At 42.4% G+C, this 15,964-nt stretch overlaps 3 non-coding genes across 3 annotated transcripts; all 3 read left to right on the top strand.

Annotated features, from left to right (window-relative positions):
* The first annotated feature begins 8,915 nt into the window (after nucleotides 1-8,915).
* On the top strand, nucleotides 8,916-9,035 carry TRNAL-CAA (transfer RNA leucine (anticodon CAA)). The gene is made up of 2 exons: nucleotides 8,916-8,953; nucleotides 8,990-9,035. It is a non-coding gene; the product is annotated as a tRNA-Leu (tRNA).
* Nucleotides 9,036-10,498: 1,463 nt separating this feature from the next.
* TRNAL-CAA (transfer RNA leucine (anticodon CAA)) lies at nucleotides 10,499-10,618 on the top strand. The gene is made up of 2 exons: nucleotides 10,499-10,536; nucleotides 10,573-10,618. It is a non-coding gene; the product is annotated as a tRNA-Leu (tRNA).
* Nucleotides 10,619-14,451: 3,833 nt separating this feature from the next.
* Nucleotides 14,452-14,571, top strand: TRNAL-CAA (transfer RNA leucine (anticodon CAA)). Its single transcript has 2 exons — nucleotides 14,452-14,489; nucleotides 14,526-14,571. It is a non-coding gene; the product is annotated as a tRNA-Leu (tRNA).
* The last annotated feature ends 1,393 nt before the right edge of the window (nucleotides 14,572-15,964 follow it).

The raw sequence follows: 15,964 nt of genomic DNA on the forward strand, positions 1-15,964 counted from the left end.
AAAAATAAGCTTGGGTATCTTTTTTTAAAATGCGGGCTAACTCGGCCAGAGGACAAAATCCAAGATGTCCGCCAAAACCGCGAAATCGGGCATATTTCCGCCTACGTGAATGCTACATATACATATTGGGTGTCCATATGTGGGTTTTTCTGGGCCCAGATCTTGCATCTTACATCAGTCAAGTGATATTGTGACTTAAAATGATATTAAATGATTAATGTTGACCAAAATCCAAGATGGCCGCTGCAAAAAACCATGTATTGTATATGTTCATAATTGTGCATACCATAGATTCATCGCTGGCGTCTAAATACAGTTTTACATGACTAGTGTTTTCATTTATAACCTTACTGTTACTATGAATGACTTTTTGAGCAGGTAACGAACCAAGATGGCTGCCTCTCGCCCGTTAGATAAGCAGTTATGGCTACTGTACATTGTATCTATTGCAACGTCTTTTATTTGACACAATGTTCAAGGTTTTCATTTGCAATCAGTAAGAAAGAATTTATCTTTCTCTATTTTGTTTTATTATATTTACAGTGACATGACATTACATTTACAAGCAGTGATACACATTGCACAAGTAGCATATACGGTAGGGTTGAAAATGACAATAGTTGTTATAACAGTTTGTTTGTGTTGGATAGATTGAAATTGTTATTCACTGTCCGAATCGTCCATCTCGGACCCAGACTCGACTGGATCATCCATAGTTGGGCTGCTTTCCAAAGCCTGAGTTAGTTTTTCTGGGAGTGCTGGGTGAATGTACCTCAATGGAAGACACATGCCTTCCTCGAGATGCCAGCCATGAGATAAAGGAGACGGTGGCGCATCAGGTTTTTCGTAGTTGAGCAACACGTAGGTTTGATAGTTCACTCTCTTGACTTTCAAATCGTGGGATTCTTTGTCTGGTGGAAGCCGCAGTATTGATTTCCTTTTCATTTGTCGCCACTTCCTGGCCCGAGCATCACACAGAGTGGTACTTTGTTTGTCCTTGTATATGTACCGTATGGTGTACAGCGTCATATGATCAAGCACCTGCTGAGGGACCGGTAGGTGTTTCCCTACTTCACTGAGGAACGCTCTAGCTTCAGGTGAAGTGGATGATATGTCGAAGATGGTTTTCTTCCCATGTCCAAAGAATGCTGCTGTTGTGTCTGAGCCGCTGTGGACGTGAAGAGGAACTATGATATCTGCTATTTCCTTCGGGCAGAAAGCTGTACAATCTATGAACTGCTTTTTGTACTTCATTGCGAGCACCCCTTCAGTTCTATGAGCAACATACGATGCCAATACAAGCACGTCCGTATCTTCTGCGTCGATGATAACAGGTGTTTCTATTCCAGCTTTACGTATTTGTGAGTAGATGAAGAACATGCATGTGTCTGCTTCTAACTGTGCACACTGGAAGTCTGTAACAGGCAAACCTGTCGATAGATTGACACATGTGGGCCCAACGCAGTAGACAAATTCAGTGTTAGAATAGTTTCGGTACAACACGCTGAACTCGTTTCTGAGAAAGATCTGTAGGTGCTGCTTGTTTGTTGCATTGTGGAAGAAGTCTTGAAATCCTTTGGCAGATGGGAATTTGTCCGACTGCTTGAAAAATACATTCTTGGAGCCATCTGAAAATCCAGAAGTGCTTTTTCGAAACTTGCGTTCGCTATCCTTGACGGTCAGGGAAACATCATATCTGTCATTGACAAACACAACTTGTGATGCATATTTATGTCTGCTCATAATGACGGCGAACACCTTCGATGCGTAGTCTCCCCAGGTGTAGGAAATTCCATCAGCCTTTTCCCTGTCTTCTACCGATGGCGTAGACAAACGCCATATAAATCCCATGTCCAGGATCGCCGTGTACTTGTCTGGTGTTGGTTCCAACGCATGTAGCTTGAATTTTTCTACCAACTTAGATTTTTGCACTTTTTTCATGGTGCCGTTGATATTGAATATTGGCAGACATTCATCTGTGACTCGGTACGACATTATCTCTGACAAGGTGAAATTTTCGGTGTCATTTTCAGCAAGTGAGACAACTGCTGCCATCGCTCTGTTCTCCATTGCGTCTGACTTCATGATGCGCTCGCCAGTCTTGACTGAAGGTGGGTTGCTGAAGTTCCGTCTCAAATTCCTGTGAATGGTTGCATGGAAAGGTTTGTTGCTGCTGAACATTCTGTCTTCACAGAATGCCTTCAAGCATTTCTCGCCATCGGTGTGGACCGATTCAAAATCTTGAATGAGGTCATCAGAAGCTACCATTCCAGACTGTAGTGACTTCAAGACCTTGTTTTCTTCATTGAAAGGGTCACAGCCGAATTCAGTGATGCAGTTGTTAATATCTTGTACAGCTTGTTCGTCTTCCTTCATGCGAGTGGGAGCATTTTCACTGTGATGTCGTTTTGATTCTGATGTGCTGGCAAGATCATGCAGTGAGGATCGGACTCTATTAACATTGTTAGCATTTCGGGAATGTGACAGCAGCATCTTTTCGTTCTTCAAAATTTTGAGCCAGCCAGCTTTCATCTTTGAACCCTTGTTCATTGTCATCTCGATCCAGAGATCCAATGGCAAACATGAGTAAGGCTTTCCCGACATGGATTGAGCAAATAAGCCATCTCGCATGTATTGTGCTACATCCTCTGGGAGGGATTCCATTTCCAGCCAATACTCAACCAACCACCGTCCATATTTATCGTTGTCATAAATCTGGATCCATGGTAGCATTAAACGTAATGTCGACTTGAATTGTTCCCAGTTCTGGATTCTCAACGCATGCAGATTCATCATCAATATTTCAGTCATCTCCATAAATGTGATCCAGTACTTTGCCATTGAACCACCGGACTCCTCAATTCTATTGAACTCATCTGCCACCAATGAAATAACCTCTTGGTTGGCTTCCAGAAGTGCATAACATTCCTGCCGTTCTTCTGCTGTTGAGGAAGGATTCCGCAGGACAGTCAAGTGAGCTTCAAGTTCATCTGAGATGCTTCCCCCATTCTGTAGTGACTGTTGTATGATTCTTCTCAGCAGAGTTTCATACATCAATCGGAGACATCGTATGCTCCTCTTGTAGTGTTTGCCCCGTAATGCCTGGTCCACAGACCCTTCTGCAATAACATCTGCCGCAACGAGGATGTCAGACAAGCCAGACCCGTGAAAACGCTTATTCATGGCAGAAATGTAAGACATGTGAATATGAAATGGGCCCATAGAAGGCAACACGACACTGAATTTATCAGGGTGTTCGTATCTCATTTGCACTATCAAGGCATACACTGGTTGATCTCCTACCAACTGGATGAAGGGCATGTTCTTTTTGCCTGCTGCATCAACCATCCGGCACATTATTTCGTGCACTACAGATTTTACAGGAGGATTTGGAAAAGTCAAGAAGTAATACGGCTTGCTTTTGACAACATGCGGCTGAACTGTTGACTGGAAACCTGCAAATCCCCCAACTGTTTGACTGCATGGTGCAGGTGGTGTATGAGTCTCATCTAGACGTGCTTGACGTGTCATGGCATGAATGAGTCCTCGCTGCCTCTGGACTTTAGTATCTGAAGGAGTAATGTCAACACCTGTTCGCATACTTGGAGCTCCACGCTGGACAGTCTTGTAAGGATGGACTTTATGCTGATCGATGCAAAGATGCTTCATTTCTTTAGACTTGGGAATTGTTAATTCTGGGGCCGATTCCTCTGGAGCATGAACCAAATCAAGTGGCTGGACAAACATAACATTTGTACGGTGTGAAGTGTTCGCGCCAGTTAGCGTGTCCTCAGAAAAGTCATCATTGTCCATTACTGCTGTCCCTGGCATACCCAGTGCAAGCTCCTCTGGACATGCTTTGTTCTGCTCAATATCGTACTTGGCCCAAGCATCATAGAGATGTAGCACGTCTTTGTAGCTGATCCCAATTGAGAATTTTTTCAATAACTCGACAAGTTCCCAGCTTCTGGTTAGTCCGTGTATCATAACAGACAACCTTGTTCCAAATGAAGTTCGTTTGCCTGTCATATATGAAGAGAGCAAGGCAGTCAAAGCGATAACTGCAGAGTCGTCATCCTCCATATCAAGGTCACGCTGAGGTTTTGAAGACTTTAGACGGGAAATGAGCTGTTTCAGTAGGCTGCTTGTTTCATCCTCATTGAGTAAATCGTCAATGTGAGGTGGCCAGATCATTGGCGATACTTTTGCTGCTTCAGCTCTAATTCGTTGCGCTACAATTGAGACGAGTTGGTCATCAGTTGCACCTAGGCAATTTACAGCAGCTTCTATGTATGTTCCACCAGCTGACGTGTCAAAAACCATTGAGCTCTTGTTTTTTGTAACTCTTTCGTGGAAACCAATTTGGTCGCTGAATTCCGTTTGGAGCATAGATTTTATTGTGCTAGACTTCACAGTGTTCACAGTCATGCCAAAGTTCACCAGCATTTGCGTGTAGTCTTGTAGAAGGCTCTGTAGTGTTCGGAGTTCATGTCTTTCAAAAATTACAGTGCGCACATGTTTGAAAAACATTTGACGTACTTCTGCCAGTCGTACATTGTGCATGTGCAAATGTTGATCATTATAATCATGGACTTTGATGTATTTCGTCCAACATGACCGATGGTAGCGGATCTCTGTGGCAAATGGATCTGACGTGGAATCAATCAGTGTCAAAATGCGATCCCGCATATTCTCGTCGTCCAGATGGACTGTGTGACCTTTGAAGACATGCCATGCATCCATTTGTTGCATGATGTGCCACTTGTCCCGTCCAGGGTGTTTCAGGTCTTCTCCCTTCATACACCAAATACACAAATGTTTGTCTTGTATAATACCGGTTTGTGATCGTCATTGTCTCTGAGCGCAAGATGGTCCAGGTGCTTCGTCAGCTACATCATCGCTGCGAGAGATTTCTGTTTCAAAACATTTCTTTTGTCGCTTTAGTGCCTGCTCCAATTTATAGTTACTGGCCAGTTGAACTTTACACAGTTTGTGGAAATATATTCCAGCTGGTCCATTGTGCCATGGCACTGCATCAAAGACTTGACCGTATTTGTCCAATCCTCTCCATCGTTCTGCTTGTTGTTGGAGATGCTGCCAGGCTTCTGGGCTTAAGCTACCCTTTTCCTCATCACAATGCTTATGACAGAGGATACACTCACTGGAGCTTGATAGTCCTGGAGGCTGGTCCTCATCTTCACTCTTTCTCTTCTTTCCTTGAATGGGTGGTGTCGCCATGGTATACTCTGCAATGAAAAATAAAACCTATTACTTACTGTACATACCGTACATCAGACAGCATGATATGAATGATGTTAATACTTAACTGAACTTAAATATTGAACAGGACAGATCTTTATCTCTTAAAGAAAGGGACTTAACTAATATTTTAACTATTTTATTAGTTGAATATACTTAACTGTAATGCCTTGATCCATTGTCCACCCTGGTACTCCCTGGAAATTAATACTAACAACTACCTGTGAACAAATACCTGTGAAACTTAATCAAACCATCTTGTAGATAAGGCAGCAATCTTGGTTCGTTACCTGCTCAAAAAGTCATTCATAGTAACAATAAGGTTATAAATGAAAACACTAGTCATGTAAAACTGTATTTAGACGCCAGCGATGAATCTATGGTATGCACAATTATGAACATATACAATACATGGTTTTTTGCAGCGGCCATCTTGGATTTTGGTCAACATTAATCATTTAATATCATTTTAAGTCACAATATCACTTGACTGATGTAAGATGCAAGATCTGGGCCCAGAAAAACCCACATATGGACACCCAATATGTATATGTAGCATTCACGTAGGCGGAAATATGCCCGATTTCGCGGTTTTGGCAGACATCTTGGATTTTGTCCTCTGGCCGAGTTAGCCCACATTTTAAAAAAAGATACCCAAGCTTATTTTTTTATATATATTTTTATCTTTCAAAATCAACCTTCAAACCTTGATCACGGGAAAATGGTCACGAACTCTATTGGGAGCTCCCCTACTATATTTGGGGTATTTTGAGAATTTTGGGTCTTCATGTCTTTTGGATCTGTAAGTGTTTTCAGGGTCTTCAGGATCTTTTGGGTATTATCGGTCTTCAGGGTATTTTGGGTCTTTGGTGTATTTTGGGCATTTTGGGTCTTCGTGGTTTTTAAGGGTCTTTGGGGTATTTTGGAAATTTTTGGTCTTCATGTCTTTTGGATCTTTAAGTGTCTTCAGGGTCTTTTGGATCTTCAGGGTATTTTGGATCTTCGGGATCTTTTGGTATTATGGGTCTTCGTGGTCTTTTGGGTCTTTTATGGTATTTGGGGTATTTTGAGAATTTTGGGTCTTCATGTCTTTTGGATCTGTAAGTGTTTTCAGGGTCTTCAGGATGTTTTGGGTATTATGGGTCTTCAGGGTATTTTGGATCTTTAAGGTCTTCAGGGTATTTTGGATCTTCGGGATCTTTTGGGTATTATGGGTCTTCGTGGTCTTTTGGGTCTTTTAGGGTATTTGGGGTATTTTGGGTCTTCAGGATATTTTGGGAATTTTTGGTCTTCATGTCTTTTGGATCTTTAAGTGTCTTCAGGGTCTTTTGGATCTTCAGGGTATTTTGGATCTTTGGGATATTTTGGGTAGTATGGGTCTTCATGGTCTTTTGGGTATTTTAGGGTATTTGGGGTATTTTGAGAATTTGGGGTCTTCATGTCTTTTGGATCTGTAAGTATCTTCAGGGTCTTCAGGATGTTTTGGGTATTATGGGTCTTCGGGGTATTTTGGATCTTTAAGGTCTTCAGGGTCTTTTGGGTCTTCAGGGTATGTTGGGTCTTGAGGATCTTTTGGGTATTATCGGTCTTCAGGGTATTTTGGGTCTTTTGGCCATTTTGGGTCTTCATGGTCTTTTGGAACTTCAAGTGTCTTCAGGGTATTTTGTCTAGGATGCGTGTCAGTAACTTATTTGGAGGGTGTGACGCACTTTCGAAGTATCAGGATGGACGAGTGATCTAAGTCGCCAGACTCAAGGCCCCAAAGCTTTCCATGTGCCTCCATGGGTGGGTATTTTGGTCTTCCCATGGAGGCATGGGTTCGAATCCCACTCCTGACACCATTTTCTTTCGAATGTAATTATAAAAATTTTCGTCGAGCCATATTATTTTGCAAAGATGGACATGAACGCCAGATCCACAACCACGGTCAGTCACAGATCCACATCAGTGGATTTATATCAATTCATGGATTCACAACCTCGGTTGCATTCAGGCAGTCAGACCCAGTTGGTCTCGCAGATCTTTGCACACGAACACACACACGCACATACACACCCACACTCGCAAACGCATGCACACTCAAACATACACACACACACGCACACACACAAACATCTTTCTCCTATCACCTCATCCTCATCCGTTCCCTCTTTGCTCTCATTTTCACCCTCACCACTCGACTCCTCACCTCCACCCAAATCACGCTTCCCTCACACTCGACTAACTCAGAGTTCACAGTTCACACTCGACTAACTCATTTTTCACACTCGACTCACTCAGACCTCACAGTTCACACTCAACTAACTCATTTTTTACAATCGACTCACTCATCCCTCACACTCTGGGTCTTCAGGGTCTTCAGAATCTTTTGCATATATTGGGTCTTCGGGATATTTTGCGGCTTTTTGGGTTTGAAGGGTCATCGGGGTATTTTGGGTATCCATGGTGTTTTCGGATCTTCGGGATATTTTGGGTCTTCGTGGTTTTTAAGGGTCTTTGGGGTATTTTGGAAATTTTTGGTCTTCATGTCTTTTGGATCTTTAAGTGTCTTCAGGGTCTTTTGGATCTTCAGGGTATTTTGGATCTTCGGGATCTTTTGGGTATTATGGGTCTTCGTGGTCTTTTGGGTCTTTTAGGGTATTTGGGGTATTTTGGGTCTTCATGTATTTTGGATCTGTAAGTGTCTTCAGGGTCTTCAGGATATTTTGGGAATTTTTGGTCTTCATGTCTTTTGGATCTTTAAGTGTCTTCAGGGTCTTTTGGATCTTCTGGGTATTTTGGATCTTCTGGATCTTTTTGGTAGTATGTGGCTTCATGGTCTTTTGGGTCTTTTAGGGTATTTGGGGTATTTTGAGAATTTTGGGTCTTCATGTCTTTTGGATCTGTAAGTGTCTTCAGGGTCTTCAGGATCTTTTGGGTATTATCGGTCTTCAGGGTATTTTGGGTCTTTGGGGTATTTTGGGCATTTTGGGTCTTCGTGGTTTTTAAGGGTCTTTGGGGTATTTTGGAAATTTTTGGTCTTCATGTCTTTTGGATCTGTAAGTGTCTTCAGGGTCTTCAGGATGTTTTGGGTATTATGGGTCTTCAGGGTATTTTGGATCTTTAAGGTCTTCAGGGTATTTTGGATCTTCGGGATCTTTTGGGTATTATGGGTCTTCGTGGTCTTTTGGGTCTTTTAGGGTATTTGGGGTATTTTGGGTCTTCAGGATATTTTGGGAATTTTTGGTCTTCATGTCTTTTGGATCTTTAAGTGTCTTCAGGGTCTTTTGGATCTTCAGGGTATTTTGGATCTTTGGGATATTTTGGGTAGTATGGGTCTTCATGGTCTTTTGGGTATTTTAGGGTATTTGGGGTATTTTGAGAATTTTGGGTCTTCATGTCTTTTGGATCTGTAAGTATCTTCAGGGTCTTCAGGATGTTTTGGGTATTATGGGTCTTCGGGGTATTTTTGATCTTTAAGGTCTTCAGGGTCTTTTGGGTCTTCAGGGTATGTTGGGTCTTAAGGATCTTTTGGGTATTATCGGTCTTCAGGGTATTTTGGGTCTTTTGGCCATTTTGGGTCTTCATGGTCTTTTGGAACTTCAAGTGTCTTCAGGGTATTTTGTCTTGGATGCGTGTCAGTAACTTATTTGGAGGGTGTGACGCACTTTAGAAGTGTCAGGATGGCCGAGTGGTCGAAGGCGCCAGACTCAAGGCTCTCAAGCTTTCCATGTGCTTCCATGGGTGGGTATTCTGGTCTCCCCATGGAGGCGTGGGCTCGAATCCCACTTCTGACACTATTTTCTTTCTAATGTAATTATAAAAATTTTCGTCGAGCCATATTATTTTGCAAAGATGGACATGAACGCCAGATCCACAACCACGGTCAGTCACAGATCCACATCAGTGGATTTATATCAATTCATGGATTCACAACCTCGGTTGCATTCAGGCAGTCAGACCCAGTTGGTCTCGCAGATCTTTGCACACGAACACACACACGCACATACACACCCACACTCTCAAACGCATGCACACTCAAACATACACACACACGCACACACACAAACATCTTTCTCCTATCACCTCATCCTCATCCGTTCCCTCTTTGCTCTCATTTTCACCCTCACCACTCGACTCCTCACCTCCACCCAAATCACGCTTCCCTCACACTCGACTAACTCAGAGTTCACAGTTCACACTCGACTACCTCATTTTTCACACTTGACTCACTCAGACCTCACAGTTCACACTCAACTAACTCGTTTTTTTACAATCGACTCACTCATCCCTCACACTCTGGGTCTTCAGGGTCTTCAGCATCTTTTGCATATATTGGGTCTTTGGGATATTTTGCGGCTTTTTGGGTTTGAAGGGTCATCGGGGTATTTTGGGTATCCATGGTGTTTTCGGATCTTCGGGATATTTTGGGTCTTCGTGGTTTTTAAGGGTCTTTGGGGTATTTTGGAAATTTTTGGTCTTCATGTCTTTTGGATCTTTAAGTGTCTTCAGGGTCTTTTGGATCTTCAGGGTATTTTGGATCTTCGGGATCTTTTGGTATTATGGGTCTTCGTGGTCTTTTGGGTCTTTTAGGGTATTTGGGGTATTTTGAGAATTTTGGGTCTTCATGTCTTTTGGATCTGTAAGTGTCTTCAGGGTCTTCAGGATGTTTTGGGTATTATGGGTCTTCAGGGTATTTTGGATCTTTAAGGTCTTCAGGGTATTTTGGATCTTCGGGATCTTTTGGGTATTATGGGTCTTCGTGGTCTTTTGGGTCTTTTAGGGTATTTGGGGTATTTTGGGTCTTCAGGATATTTTGGGAATTTTTGGTCTTCATGTCTTTTGGATCTTTAAGTGTCTTCAGGGTCTTTTGGATCTTCAGGGTATTTTGGATCTTTGGGATATTTTGGGTAGTATGGGTCTTCATGATATTTTGGGTATTTTAGGGTATTTGGGGTATTTTGAGAATTTTGGGTCTTCATGTCTTTTGGATCTGTAAGTATCTTCAGGGTCTTCAGGATGTTTTGGGTATTATGGGTCTTCGGGGTATTTTTGATCTTTAAGGTCTTCAGGGTCTTTTGGGTCTTCAGGGTATGTTGGGTCTTCAGGATCTTTTGGGTATTATCGGTCTTCAGGGTATTTTGGGTCTTTTGGCCATTTTGGGTCTTCATGGTCTTTTGGAACTTCAAGTGTCTTCAGGGTATTTTGTCTTGGATGCGTGTCAGTAACTTATTTGGAGGGTGTGTCACACTTTAGAAGTGTCAGGATGGCCGAGTGGTCTAAGGCGCCAGACTCAAGGCTCTCAAGCTTTCCATGTGCTTCCATGGGTGGGTATTCTGGTCTCCCCATGGAGGCGTGGGTTCGAATCCCACTCCTGACAATATTTTCTTTCCAATGTAATTATAAAAATTTTCGTCGAGCCATATTATTTTGCAAAGATGGACATGAACGCCAGATCCACAACCACGGTCAGTCACAGATCCACATCAGTGGATTTATATCAATTCATGGATTCACAACCTCGGTTGCATTCAGGCAGTCAGACCCAGTTGGTCTCGCAGATCTTTGCACACGAACACACACACGCACATACACACCCACACTCTCAAACGCATGCACACTCAAACATACACACACACGCACACACACAAACATCTTTCTCCTATCACCTCATCCTCATCCGTTCCCTCTTTGCTCTCATTTTCACCCTCACCACTCGACTCCTCACCTCCACCCAAATCACGCTTCCCTCACACTCGACTAACTCAGAGTTCACAGTTCACACTCGACTAACTCATTTTTCACACTCGACTCACTCAGACCTCACAGTTCACACTCAACTAACTCGTTTTTTACAATCGACTCACTCATCCCTCACACTCTGGGTCTTCAGGGTCTTCAGCATCTTTTGCATATATTGGGTCTTCGGAATATTTTGCGGCTTTTTGGGTTTGAAGGGTCATCGGGGTATTTTGGGTATCCATGGTGTTTTCGGATCTTTGGGATATTTTGGGTCTTCGTGGTTTTTAAGGGTCTTTGGGGTATTTTGGAAATTTTTGGTCTTCATGTCTTTTGGATCTTTAAGTGTCTTCAGGGTCTTTTGGATCTTCAGGGTATTTTGGATCTTCGGGATCTTTTGGGTATTATGGGTCTTCGTGGTCTTTTGGGTCTTTTAGGGTATTTGGGGTATTTTGGGTCTTCATGTATTTTGGATCTGTAAGTGTCTTCAGGGTCTTCAGGATATTTTGGGAATTTTTGGTCTTCATGTCTTTTGGATCTTTAAGTGTCTTCAGGGTCTTTTGGATCTTCTGGGTATTTTGGATCTTCTGGATCTTTTTGGTAGTATGTGTCTTCATGGTCTTTTGGGTCTTTTAGGGTATTTGGGGTATTTTGAGAATTTTGGGTCTTCATGTCTTTTGGATCTATAAGTGTCTTCAGGGTCTTCAGGATCTTTTGGGTATTATCGGTCTTCAGGGTATTTTGGGTCTTTGGGGTATTTTGGGCATTTTGGGTCTTCGTGGTTTTTAAGGGTCTTTGGGGTATTTTGGAAATTTTTGGTCTTCATGTCTTTTGGAACTTCAAGTGTCTTCAGGGTATTTTGTCTTGGATGCGTGTCAGTAACTTATTTGGAGGGTGTGACACACTTTCGAAGTGTCAGCATGGACAAGTGATCTAAGTCGCCAGACTCAAGGCCCCAAAGCTTTCCATGTGCTTCCATGGGTGGGTATTCTGGTCTTCCCATGGAGGCATGGGTTCGAATCCCACTCCTGACACCATTTTCTTTCGAATGTAATTATAAAAATTTTCGTCGAGCCATATTATTTTGCAAAGATGGACATGAACGCCAGATCCACAACCATGGTCAGTCACAGATCCACATCAGTGGATTTATATCAATTCATGGATTCACAACCTCGGTTGCATTCAGGCAGTCAGACCCAGTTGGTCTCGCAGATCTTTGCACACGAACACACACACGCACATACACACCCACACTCTCAAACGCATGCACACTCAAACATACACACACACACGCACACACACAAACATCTTTCTCCTATCACCTCATCCTCATCCGTTCCCTCTTTGCTCTCATTTTCACCCTCACCACTCGACTCCTCACCTCCACCCAAATCACGCTTCCCTCACACTCGACTAACTCATTTTTCACACTCGACTCACTCAGACCTCACAGTTCACACTCAACTAACTCATTTTTTACAATCGACTCACTCATCCCTCACACTCTGGGTCTTCAGGGTCTTCAGAATCTTTTGCATATATTGGGTCTTCGGGATATTTTGCGGCTTTTTGGGTTTGAAGGGTCATCGGGGTATTTTGGGTATCCATGGTTTTTTCGGATCTTCGGGATATTTTGGGTCTTCGTGGTTTTTAAGGGTCTTTGGGGTATTTTGGAAATTTTTGGTCTTCATGTCTTTTGGATCTTTAAGTGTCTTCAGGGTCTTTTGGATCTTCAGGGTATTTTGGATCTTCGGGATCTTTTGGGTATTATGGGTCTTCGTGGTCTTTTGGGTCTTTTAGTGTATTTGGGGTATTTTGGGTCTTCATGTATTTTGGATCTGTAAGTGTCTTCAGGGTCTTCAGGATATTTTGGAAATTTTTGGTCTTCATGTCTTTTGGATCTTTAAGTGTCTTCAGGGTCTTTTGGATCTTCTGGGTATTTTGGATCTTCTGGATCTTTTTGGTTGTATGTGTCTTCATGGTCTTTTGGGTCTTTTAGGGTATTTGGGGTATTTTGAGAATTTTGGGTCTTCATGTCTTTTGGATCTGTAAGTTTCTTCAGGGTCTTCAGGATCTTTTGGGTATTATCGGTCTTCAGGGTATTTTGGGTCTTTGGGGTATTTTGGGCATTTTGGGTCTTCGTGGTTTTTAAGGGTCTTTGGGGTATTTTGGAAATTTTTGGTCTTCATGTCTTTTGGATCTTTAAGTGTCTTCAGGGTCTTTTGGATCTTCAGGGTATTTTGGATCTTCGGGATCTTTTGGTATTATGGGTCTTCGTGGTCTTTTGGGTCTTTTAGGGTATTTGGGGTATTTTGAGAATTTTGGGTCTTCATGTCTTTTGGATCTGTAAGTGTCTTCAGGGTCTTCAGGATGTTTTGGGTATTATGGGTCTTCAGGGTATTTTGGATCTTTAAGGTCTTCAGGGTATTTTGGATCTTCTGGATCTTTTGGGTATTATGGGTCTTCGTGGTCTTTTGGGTATTTTAGGGTATTTGGGGTATTTTGTGTCTTCAGGATATTTTGGGAATTTTTGGTCTTCAAGTCTTTTGGATCTTTAAGTGTCTTCAGGGTCTTTTGTATCTTCAGGGTATTTTGGATCTTTGGGATATTTTGGGTAGTATGTGTCTTCATGGTCTTTTGGGTCTTTTAGGGTATTTGGGGTATTTTGAGAATTTTGGGTCTTCATGTCTTTTGGATCTGTAAGTGTCTTCAGGGTCTTCAGGATCTTTTGGGTATTATCGGTCTTCAGGGTATTTTGGGTCTTTGGGGTATTTTGGGCATTTTGGGTCTTCGTGGTTTTTAAGGGTCTTTGGGGTATTTTGGAAATTTTTGGTCTTCATGTCTTTTGGATCTGTAAGTGTCTTCAGGGTCTTCAGGATGTTTTGGGTATTATGGGTCTTCAGGGTATTTTGGATCTTTAAGGTCTTCAGGGTATTTTGGATCTTCGGGATCTTTTGGGTATTATGGGTCTTCGTGGTCTTTTGGGTCTTTTAGGGTATTTGGGGTATTTTGGGTCTTCAGGATATTTTGGGAATTTTTGGTCTTCATGTCTTTTGGATCTTTAAGTGTCTTCAGGGTCTTTTGGATCTTCAGGGTATTTTGGATCTTTGGGATATTTTGGGTAGTATGGGTCTTCATGGTCTTTTGGGTATTTTAGGGTATTTGGGGTATTTTGAGAATTTTGGGTCTTCATGTCTTTTGGATCTGTAAGTATCTTCAGGGTCTTCAGGATGTTTTGGGTATTATGGGTCTTCGGGGTATTTTTGATCTTTAAGGTCTTCAGGGTCTTTTGGGTCTTCAGGGTATGTTGGGTCTTCAGGATCTTTTGGGTATTATCGGTCTTCAGGGTATTTTGGGTCTTTTGGCCATTTTGGGTCTTCATGGTCTTTTGGAACTTCAAGTGTCTTCAGGGTATTTTGTCTTGGATGCGTGTCAGTAACTTATTTGGAGGGTGTGACGCACTTTAGAAGTGTCAGGATGGCCGAGTGGTCTAAGGCACCAGACTCAAGGCTCTCAAGCTTTCCATGTGCTTCCATGGGTGGGTATTCTGGTCTCCCCATGGAGGCGTGGGCTCGAATCCCACTTCTGACATTATTTTCTTTCTAATGTAATTATAAAAATTTTCGTCGAGCCATATTATTTTGCAAAGATGGACATGAACGCCAGATCCACAACCACGTTCAGTCACAGATCCACATCAGTGGATTTATATCAATTCATGGATTCACAACCTCGGTTGCATTCAGGCAGTCAGACCCAGTTGGTCTCGCAGATCTTTGCACACGAACACACACACGCACATACACACCCACACTCTCAAACGCATGCACACTCAAACATACACACACACACGCACACACACAAACATCTTTCTCCTATCACCTCATCCTCATCCGTTCCCTCTTTGCTCTCATTTTCACCCTCACCACTCGACTCCTCACCTCCACCCAAATCACGCTTCCCTCACACTCGACTAACTCAGAGTTCACACTCGACTCACTCAGACCTCACAGTTCACACTCAACTAACTCATTTTTTACAATCGACTCACTCATCCCTCACACTCTGGGTCTTCAGGGTCTTCAGAATCTTTTGCATATATTGGGTCTTCGGGATATTTTGCGGCTTTTTGGGTTTGAAGGGTCATCGGGGTATTTTGGGTATCCATGGTTTTTTCGGATCTTCGGGATATTTTGGGTCTTCGTGGTTTTTAAGGGTCTTTGGGGTATTTTGGAAATTTTTGGTCTTCATGTCTTTTGGATCTTTAAGTGTCTTCAGGGTCTTTTGGATCTTCAGGGTATTTTGGATCTTCGGGATCTTTTGGGTATTATTGGTCTTCGTGGTCTTTTGGGTCTTTTAGTGTATTTGGGGTATTTTGGGTCTTCATGTATTTTGGATCTGTAAGTGTCTTCAGGGTCTTCAGGATATTTTGGAAATTTTTGGTCTTCATGTCTTTTGGATCTTTAAGTGTCTTCAGGGTCTTTTGGATCTTCTGGGTATTTTGGATCTTCTGGATCTTTTTGGTTGTATGTGTCTTCATGGTCTTTTGGGTCTTTTAGGGTATTTGGGGTATTTTGAGAATTTTGGGTCTTCATGTCTTTTGGATCTGTAAGTGTCTTCAGGGTCTTCAGGATCTTTTGGGTATTATCGGTCTTCAGGGTATTTTGGGTCTTTGGGGTATTTTGGGCATTTTGGGTCTTCGTGGTTTTTAAGGGTCTTTGGGGTATTTTGGAAATTTTTGGTCTTCATGTCTTTTGGATCTTTAAGTGTCTTCAGGGTCTTTTGGATCTTCAGGGTATTTTGGATCTTCGGGATCTTTTGGTATTATGGGTCTTCGTGGTCTTTTGGGTCTTTTAGGGTATTTGGGGTATTTTGAGAATTTTGGGTCTTCATGTCTTTTGGATCTGTAAGTGTCTTCAGGGTCTTCAGGATGTTTTGGGTATTATGGGTCTTCAGGGTATTTTGGATCTTTAAGGTCTTCAGG

This window comes from Myxine glutinosa, chromosome 8 (assembly GCF_964187855.1).
Source record: "Myxine glutinosa chromosome 8, kmMyxGlut1.1, whole genome shotgun sequence".
Taxonomy (NCBI): domain Eukaryota; kingdom Metazoa; phylum Chordata; class Myxini; order Myxiniformes; family Myxinidae; genus Myxine; species Myxine glutinosa.